This window comes from Salvelinus sp. IW2-2015, linkage group LG10 (assembly GCF_002910315.2).
Source record: "Salvelinus sp. IW2-2015 linkage group LG10, ASM291031v2, whole genome shotgun sequence".
Classification (NCBI taxonomy): Eukaryota; Metazoa; Chordata; class Actinopteri; order Salmoniformes; family Salmonidae; genus Salvelinus; species Salvelinus sp. IW2-2015.
Window position 1 is genome coordinate 20,798,751 of NC_036850.1, and position 9,230 is coordinate 20,807,980.

Here is a 9,230-nt window from a genome sequence, read left to right on the forward strand (position 1 = left end):
GGTTGTAGTAACAATTTAAACAGGTCCTTTGTGAATGAGTAGAATGTGTTTGTTTTGGGTCCACACTGGTAAATGAGACAGTCACAGAGGATGTTCTTCTGAATAACTGGTCAGAGCAGAGCACTTATCATTCAGCTTCAGGCAACTTTGATGTAAGGCTTGATCACACCTGTAGTGACTACTTCTATCCGTCACACCCATTGTTGCTTATCCATTGTTCACTAGATATATCAATGTAATTACACCCAACACAATGTTGAAAAACAGAATGCTTCCCACTGCTAGATCACATAAGTAGACAAGAGTTGGATGTGATCCCAACGCTGCCACCAATGTAGCGGATGAGAGTGAAATCTGAGTGAAATCTCTGAGCAGAGGCAATAGGCCTACAATGCTGGCATATGTCGTGTTACAATAGCCTACATGATTAACACGACCGTAATAATCATCATGAAACGGCCTTGGAAGTGCCATAAGTGTAAGCCAACATAATTCATTATTTTACATTAACCTGTTTAACTGCATTAATATGGGTTAATTGATCATAGTCCAGACTCGTTATAGTTGGAAATACCATGCAGTTGCACCAGGGGAATTTAAACCAAATAGATTTTTTTTGCAGGTCTTCTGTTTCCCCACATTTATTGATGAATTAATTTGCCATCATGAAAATGTATCCCCATTCCCCAATCAAATACCTTCATCAATACCACAAAAAAAAAWGCCAAATCAGCATTTTACTCCAATCTGGCAACCCTCATAAAATCTGACAAAAGCGAAAACAAGCAGAGAACACTGAGAACAGAGAGAGGTATGTCTGTGCATGCCACTCTGATATTTCCTGCCCTTATCTCCTGTACCATCTTGTCCTGCATGCAGGATTTAACACTACTACGTGCCTGCGTACCATGCATGCCCCTCCTGTGGGAGAGAGGCAAGGGGGGGGGGAGGGTAAAGGGAAGGAGAGGGAGGGAGACAGAGAGAGAGAAGAAAGCAAAAACAAATGTCACAGTATCCCCAGGCAAGCTGAGGCTGAACAGTAGCACATGGGCATTTATTTTTTTGCAAGTGTTATAATTACAGCTGCTTTTATTTGGTAGGTGGCGGTTGGGAGCTGGCTGAGAATCAAATGGGAATAAACTGTTCACACCTGACAGGCAAAGTAATAGGGCTGTTGGCAGATTGATTTGTAGCCCAGTTTGATGGGACACTGGAAGGCAACATCTGAGAACTGAGAGTCCAGGGGCTTTCTACTCCATCACAATAGATACCTAATCACATATCTATACTACAGTGTATTTAAAGGGGGTTTACTCTGCCCTGTAACCATTATAAAGGGGTACGCTCTGCCCTGCACCTATCATGTTCCTCCATACGGCCCATCCCTCAGTCAGTCGTTAACTAACTAAACATAACAACAATACTTACTTTTACTTTACATAATCAAACTACTGATTTGCTGCCATTCTTCAGCGGGTTGATACAGGGCCAGGACAGAGAACACTGGTTTGACTGAGTGTATTCATCTCCTCTCAGGAGCAGGAGGCCTGCAGGGGGTAAAGTGAGGGGATGGTGCCAAGCAGTTAGTTAGACAGACAAACATAACGTTGCCTCCCTGTATATGTTACTGTATAAGCTACTGGAGGAGGAGGAGGTGGAGGTTGTTTTTCTGTTTGGGATGCTTGCCTTGTAGCCCCTGAGTCAGAGAGCTGAGGTGGGGTGGGTGGATGGGGAACACCAGGGCCCTGCGGGGACAGTTGTTTATTCAGGACAGGTAACACCCATGGGCATACACAAGCACACCAAAGCAGGGAGAGTCTATATGTTTACCACTTTCTGACTGTCACTCCCTTCCTCTCACACGCATACACATACCTACATCAGCTACCATACATAAACACACACACACACACACACACAAACACTCAGTAAAGGCAGGATATTGCTCCATCGCCATGTGTACCATTGGCCTTGTGGCATGGTACCCCCAGAGGTCGTGATCTGCGGTGCTGTGTCTCCTTAGTGGTTCCTTATCACAGCCAGCATCTTTAATCTCCTGCTGTGTGGGGCGGTAGAGGCTCACAGGCCACCGGATTATAGCTTCTCCTTCACACAGCACAGGCAGGACAGCGACTGCACTGCAGTCAACATCACTCTGTCTTTATCTCTCTCTTTGTCTCTCTCCCAATCATTTTTTCTCTCACACAATTATGCAAAAAAATAATAATAATCTGAGCATACACAGAAAGAAAAAAAGAAAGTGCCGACCCAACATGCACGTGATCAGTTGAGATCAGGAATATTGTCACAGAAACCCTTCCCAAGTAAACCACATGATTGTCCAGACGTGTGTAGCTTTGTAGTAATCACACACAGCATTAGCACCTATCAGGTCATCAAGCTTCTATTTTCCCTCTGCGTGTAATGAATCCAATGTGTCTGAGTCTTGGCATGCACAAACAATTAACTGATGGTGAACACAACTGATTAAAAGATAAAGCCTTAGCACACAATGACTTTCAGCACTACATATGGTGGGTAGTACCTGAGAGACCAGGCCTCCTCACGCAAAGAAGATATTTACCTTTTCAGTTAATTTCCCTCTTGCATCCTCACACACAGATCTCCCACATTGCACCTCCTACAAACGCTAAATGTGGAAAAGAAAATGTGATGTCATGATGTGTGTGTGTCACAATTACATGGGTTACAATGGTAAATTTAAATGGAATTTAAGTTCAATGAATGCTAAAGCTGAACCTATAAACATATTGCGTGCTGTTATACCTTGTTTGTTCACAACAAGTTAAACGGAGTAAGTCGAGCGAAGGACCACAAACCACAGCGGTTATGAGAAAACTTTGGATCAGAAACATATGAAACCGAGAGGTGTGAGTGAGGGGCAAAATGAGTGTTGAATTTRACAAGCGGTAACRGGAAAGCAGTGAAAAACTATCACAAAARGRTTGTGTGAYGTMAGAAAAMAATCAGRAAAACAATAAACTCATATTYCTGATGATAACAGTCAGGACTATTGTCAGGACTCCTCCTATATCTAACGTTACTGCAATCTATAGCTGCTCACCCTGMGGRCACATCCTCAGAGCTGGTGTTGGGGGACCCATAGAGGAAAGCTGCAGCCCCAGCCACAGTATAACGGATGTCAGGGGTTCTGACACAATACACAATACTATTAAACCACATGCAATGACTCAGAAGACTGACTGCGTGATGATGGCCTTAATGATGGACTTAGTCACTTTGATACCGCTGCCTCTTGCTATAGGAAATGTTCCATAGCACACATCATTACTGATTGATCCCTTTGACAAGTAGAGCTAGACCTAGTCTCTCGTGACTTATTTGGTTGTGGGTGCAGAGATTAATCTACAACAACATTGCGAGTCACCCAACAGTCATTGCAGTGATAACACACGTGTATGAGTGTGTAGGCTGCTCGCACACATCCACCCATTCAGTAGCCAGTGGTGTCAGACATCCTGTCTCAGTAGGGTGAAAGGTATTGTTGTGCTTGAACCGGGTTCAGTCCATTACTCAACAGGGCCCTGGGGATAAGTCTTCTGTGCTGTCCAAGAAAAACACTGCATGGTGCAGATAGATGCCTGGCCACAACACAACACTCTCTCTTCCACACACCGTCCCACAGACTAACAGAATGCACACAAGATGAAACAACTCAGACAAGAGATTGTTTTGACCATCCTGTCTCTGTAGTATCACTCTTTTGGCAAAGCAAGAATGTTGAAATTATTCTAGGTAATTGAGTACATTTTTTGTGAGAGTAAATCTGCACATGTCAGAGACCTTGACAAATATTAACACTTAAAGTGTAGGCCTAATACTACAAATATTAGGCATATTGAGCATTTGTGCTTCTAACATTAGTTAATCTATTTGTTTATTAGAAATATCCCTTTTTGTTGCTATTTATACAAAAAACACAATGAAACACAATTGAAGAATGTAGGGAGATCTTTCTGTAGACCTACTTCAATATCTTACGATGTTCTGGTCAATTTTTAATGTCAGTTTGTTTTATGGCCAAACACGGATTGAAATATGCATTATGATGCACTAGTTTCTATAGAAGAAATCCACATTTGAGTCTGGCCAATCTCTGCAAACTTTTCTATTTACACAACAGTAGCGTGCTTCTCAAAAAACGGTCGGTGACTGTTTTGATAAAAGGGGTGACCCGCGAGGTTGGCTGATGCCTCCCCTGCTCTCTCTGTACACAACCTCGCGACCCTTGGCACAGCCAGAGCAAACACAGTCTGCACGCAATGCCGGGTCTGTGGCACAATGATTAACCCGTAAATGTGCTGTCAACCCGCTCCGTAGCCTGCGAAGCCCGCTGAGAGAATTGGAGCGTGGCAGACGAGGTTAATTTGTTTCACGCATGGCTCGTTTTGCGTGTCAAGCATATCCATATCTTCTTTCATTATGTGGTTGTATGTCTGTCTTTGTACACGCGTTTCATATTTTCATTTCTTTATGATATGTCCTCTTATTTTTTCGCTCCCAGTTTGAGTCAGCGTAAAAAAGGCGCATGGCAGCTTCGTGCGTGACAGAAAGATGGATGACCGAGATATTTCCGCACGCAACTATTGTTTTTCCCGGTGAGTATTTTTAACTTTGGCTTGCTTATGGACAGAGAGAGACCGGGACTGTTCGCTCAGTTACTAATGTGGTGTTCACACCAATCAGTGAGGGGAAGGTGATACAATATGGGGACCGGACCCCTCCTCTCCCTGTTCCGAACCCCAGCATTCCTGTGTGTGCACTTCGAGCCGGTCGCGGGAGCGAGCGAGACAGAATGTTGCTCAATTACAGTTTGTGTATAGTGTAAGTGATTGCGTGTTGACTTACTCAAGCCAGAGGGGGTTTGTATGAGGTCACAGTCACACATTCATGAGTAGTGTCATGACCTAAATTCTTAGAAAAAAAGGTTCCAAAGGGGTTATTTGTAGATGGATAGGGTTCTTCCAAGAACCCTTTTTATCTGAAGAATGAACCCTTTTTGGAAGAGAAGAGTTCTTTGTTAGGCAAAGAGTTCAACCTAGAACAGTTTTCATCCTAAGAGCCGATTTTGGAAGAAAGGGTTCTTTGGTGATTCTTTGGAAAGCAAGAAGGGTTCTACATAGAACCCTTCTGAATCTGTAGAAGCTATTTTATTGTATTTTTTCATTATTTTAAATTGTGCCTGAGCAATAATGTTTGGAGTAACGTAAACCAGTTTTTAATCTTCAACATCAGGAGTTTGAGTAATCAGCTAAGTTTTAAAAGATAGCTGTGAGAATAGTTGTAACTGTATATGGGAATATTTATGCATGTACTGTATCTGGTATTCCCTTAATCATTTTACATATACAGTACTGACATAGTTGATATCTTTGCCATGATTTCTGMTTTTCAAATMAGTATTTTCTGTGAATTTATTGAGCAGAAAGTAGGAGAATAGAAGGGAGTATGAGTGAACCAGCAATGTATAGTATGGTACACAGCAAATTGGCCAGTTTTACCTAGTGTTGATTTTTCAGTGTAAAATGTCTAGTGTTGATTCAGGAGTTACATTCAACACTCAGTAGTGTAAAAGAACCCTGTGTTGGTATTAATAAACAGAGTTGAGTGTGATTGTCATTTTTATCTGTGTGGAGTAAAACACTCAAAAACACACCCATCATTATCATATTTCCCAGCATGCTCTATTGCAAGTTGATTTTCAGAAATGTTTGTTTCAATGTCTGTATTTTAGCATGCACATTGATTGGTTGATTAAACTTATGCTACACAAAGATAAATAACATACATTTTATAAACTAATCCAATCTGTTAGTATTTGTACTTACTGCACCTGTTACTGAGATGGTTGTCCTAGTTTATCCAGAGTGACTTACAGTAGTGAGTGCATATATTTTTTTGTACCCGTTTTTTTATTTTTGGTGTTGGTCCCCATGGGAATCGAACACACAACCCTTGCTTTGCAAGTACTGTGCTCTACCAACTCAGCCACACGGCTGATTTCCCACTGATCGATGCATCGCTCCCCGCACTTAAAAATAACTACACATTCTTCCTTCTTAGAGTTTGGGCTGTCTTCAAGTCAAAAGAAAAGACGGAGGCAAACCCTCTCAGATGATCATCCCTAAAACCTAAAACATCTGCATAGTAGGAGGTGTCATTAGCTTTTTCAGGGTAACAAGTACTGCCCTAGGGGTTTACGTTACTCCATAGAATTGGTAATAACAAAAGTGGTAATAACACAGTAATAACATGATAACAAAACACAGTAATAACATAGTATAAAAAGTAATAACATGTTAATAAATAAGTGTTGTGTGCTTTGGCATTATGTGTATGAACAATGGTGATATTGTCTCTCTCTCCCCTCCTGTCTCTGTTCATGCATGTTTTATTTTGCTGAGAGTTCAAAGAAGACACTTCCAAACCTCTGGTAGCACAGACTGTTCTGTCTGGTGTTTACAGACTAGAATAAAAGACTGAGAGATGAGTGCACCAATCTGACCTGTCACCTGAGTGGTTAATTGCTCTAACTACCAGTCTGTGTACAGGGGTTAGTTGACCTCCTCCATAACATTCACACACAACCACACGCCCTCACACACATGCAAACCCACTCACGAAAAATTCCCTCACACTCACACACACATACCTGGTTTGAAGGTGTGTGACAGGTGTTTGGTTGTTGCGTGCCAAAGGACTGAAGACTTCAGCTGCCTTTACAGTCATTACTCAGAAAGGGAGATTCTTCAAGGGAATTTCAATTTGCTGTGGGCTAAACAGTGTTTTGGTTATYATGTGAGCTCTGTAAATGGACATCATGGATGTATGTGTGTGACCCTAACGTGACTAAATAACAGACTACTTGAACATTTCCTATTGATATTTGTCACGTTATTGTCCTCAATGGCTGCCCTATAGACTTGGAATCACTGGCCACTTTAATAATAGAACACTAGTCACTTTAATAATGTTTAAATAATGTTTACATACTGCTTTACTCATCTCATATGTACAGGATATACTGTATTATATTCTACTGTATTTTAGTCAATGCCACTCCGACATTGCTTGATCTAATATTTATATATTTCTTAATTCCATTATTTTACTTTTAGATTGGTGTGTATTGTTGTTAACTGTTAGATACTACTGCACTGTTGAAGCTAGGAACACAAGCATTTCGCTACAACCGCAATAACATAAATATGTGTATGTGACCAATAAAATTTGATTTGATCTGAATTTACTCCCATGTAATTGCAAAGGGGATTGTTAGATAACCGAACCTGCGTGGCAATAAGAGGTCATACCAATTGTTGGAGGTCATTGATCAAGTCACTAATGCTGAGCAGGGAGTGGCGTGTTAGCCATAGCCATATGAACAGAAGCCTATTTCAAACGGGTGTGATCCTGATGTTTACGTTAAATGCTGGACTTGTATGGAATGTCCGTCCCATGGCCTCTCGCGCTATTGTCTCCCTCTCCTCTCACAACGCTGTGCGTAATGCTTAGTGTGATTATATACTTCATGTGTATGCTGCGGCTGGGCTGGTATGCTTAATAAATCAGACTTTGACTGTGTCATGCTGTACCAGTGAACAGTCTCATTTGGAGAACGTGACTTTGTTTTTAAACAGCTCTTTGAAATGGCATAAAATGTTTTCCAAGTTCGTACGTGAAGGTTATGCAGGTCAATTGGTATTTGGTGGATTTAAGCAGTTGACTTCAGCCAGCCAGTTGCATGCCTGCGTGAAGCCTGAGTTGTAGATCGCATGACTCCAAAGGCCAAGATCCTCGCATTTACAGAAGCTATAGCGCGCGAAAATGTGCACCTCCGTGACCCTAGTGTCTTTCCAGGTGCTGCTGCCTTCGCTTGACTGACCAAGCAGATTTAGGATTGTCCCGAAGACCAAGCCCACCCCTCCATGCCGGAGCTCCGCTTTCTCACGCGAACTGCAGGAGCAGGGACGCAGCGCTTAGGTGCACGTGCGGCGAGTGGGCGAAAGCCCAGCGAATGGCATTATCCATCATATTGAGCATGGCAATAATACGGTGTGTAGGCCTATCTCGGAGGAGAAAAAAATAAGCGATTTAGAGCGTCTCTCAATAATGTTCATGTGCCTCAAACAGTGGAAAATTAGCCTATTGTTTTTCAGAATTTAAATTACACGTTGGTGTCTTTTAACTTGGCTTTGGAGTTACACTTCACTTTCCTCAAAAGCCTGCACATTTTGGGTTGTCTACTAGTTGTAATCCAGGATTCCAGGAATGATCATCCAAATGTTTAACTAATTAGGAAACTAATAGCCACACATCTCTAATAGCCACACATGTATACACTGAAATCTGCACTTAAATGTCTTGAGACATCTTCAAGTTGAATTATGCTAATTATTTAAATTGAACAATAAAGTTAACCCATTGTGAATGATACAGTCCTACATTTAACCCCGAACCGAATGTATAACACATTAGGTCTTGGAAGTTGAAATACAAGACAAAAAAAATAGAGGCATATTGTCAAGTAGACAAAAGCCAATTAATATAAATCCATTTACATTATGAAAATTATGATATAGAGAACAACTTAAATAAAACAATAAAGAGATAAGCGAATGCTTAAAATATAGCCTAATTAACCATAACTGTCTTCAATAAAAACTTAATTAAACATCCATGCCTTTTCTATGGCCTATGCCTACAAACCAATAGTAAACCATTTCCACGTGTTTATTTGTATATGGACAGGCCATTGTGGCCCGAATGATAGAGATATGCGTGCATAAAAACGCATGTCTGCGCGTAAATCCTGCATTGATAGGAGATTTGGTTAAATGTCTAATTATGCATGTGGATATTAAGTTAGGAATTTGTCGAGTGAGATTTCTCAGAAACAAGTTATGTTTATCAATCAAAGCATATAGGCTAACAGCCAGGCTAATATGATGCTGGTTAACAGGAAAAGCTTATATGCATCCAAAATACGTTGTTGAAATAATATAATTTCATTCTGAGTCGATAGGCTCATTACCGCTGTTTCAGTCCATGGTCCAACTATGTTGGAAATCCCTCGTATTGCTGTGCAGAGTCGATATATATTCACTGTCAGTGGGCTATCTGGAATAGGATGTACATTTCCTAAAAGAAGAGAGACTGTAAGGGTAATGAACTCATTCACCCTTTCA

General features: G+C 41.2%; 1 long non-coding RNA gene across 1 annotated transcript; it reads right to left on the reverse strand.

Annotated features, from left to right (window-relative positions):
* Nucleotides 1–983: 983 nt before the first annotated feature.
* Nucleotides 984–9,230, reverse strand: LOC111969508 (uncharacterized). Its single transcript, XR_011480507.1, has 5 exons — nucleotides 9,077–9,230; nucleotides 6,695–6,817; nucleotides 2,585–2,650; nucleotides 1,687–1,745; nucleotides 984–1,547 (listed from the first exon to the last, which is right to left on the reverse strand). It is a non-coding gene; the product is annotated as an uncharacterized lncRNA (long non-coding RNA).